Below are 1,047 nucleotides of genomic sequence, written 5' to 3' on the forward strand. Positions count from 1 at the left end.
TTATAGATCGAACTATATTTTAAATGAGAATTGTAAAAAATAAATAAACATAATTTGTAATAACATGATTTTGAATTTTGCTACTATTTTATTGATCGCTGCTGCATATGCGATTTCATTTTGATTCATACAAAAAGGTACTATCATAGCCCAGGAATTTATTGATGGATTCATTAAAGATTGATTCATAATAATAAACTCACAACTTCTGTGTCACTTCCAGCTGTCCACTTCAGCTAAAGATTACGATTTAATAGTGCCGATTAATAGTAAAAAATTAAATGATATGTAATAATTCAAGATAGAATTATCGAAGAACATATGCCATTTTATCAGAACAAATTTGGCTGGCCAACCGTAAATGTTAAATATAATCCAGATGATAATGATGGAGAATAGGATTTCGTACCTTAAAAGTATTAAAACATGAAAAATGTAAACATGGACAATGTTAATAAGTAAAGCTCAATAGTAATATCCATAAAGATATGATTAATGTGATTATTTAGTTTAAATTTATTTACCACTTACCCTGATTCTTGCTAAAACAACATAAGTCTAGGACAGTTTCTAAGTTTTTTTCCATTGTTAATGGGCGCGTTCATAAGCCATAGCTGTTGCCTAACCGATGGCTGTTTGTCTTAGAAACGCTCAGTTGAGTAGTTCCGCTCAGCTCAACAGTTGATAACTTCCCGCCATTTTTCCCAGCGGAAAATTTTTACGCTACTTGAACTCAACGTGTTGAGCTTATCCTAAATAGCTGATCGAAAAGACTTACGCCGCTTATATTAAATTTAACGCCGCTTGTTAGGTGGCAGTTGCAAACAAATTTATTCTGTTTTATATTACTGATGTGATAAAGTAACTAAAACATTTTATAATAACACTACGTTTCTAAATATATGTTTTTTAAGATGTTTGCTATATAATTTTAACTATTTAATTCATTATAACATTGAAGGATTTTTTCTACACGGCGGCAGCTCAGTGTTGAATTCTAAATACTATCGGCGCAACTATCTTTATTTATTGCACTTTCATTTTTTT

Source organism: Rhagoletis pomonella, unplaced genomic scaffold, assembly GCF_013731165.1.
Source record: "Rhagoletis pomonella isolate Grant_MI unplaced genomic scaffold, Rhpom_1.0 Rhpom_scaffold_00583, whole genome shotgun sequence".
Taxonomy (NCBI): Eukaryota; Metazoa; Arthropoda; class Insecta; order Diptera; family Tephritidae; genus Rhagoletis; species Rhagoletis pomonella.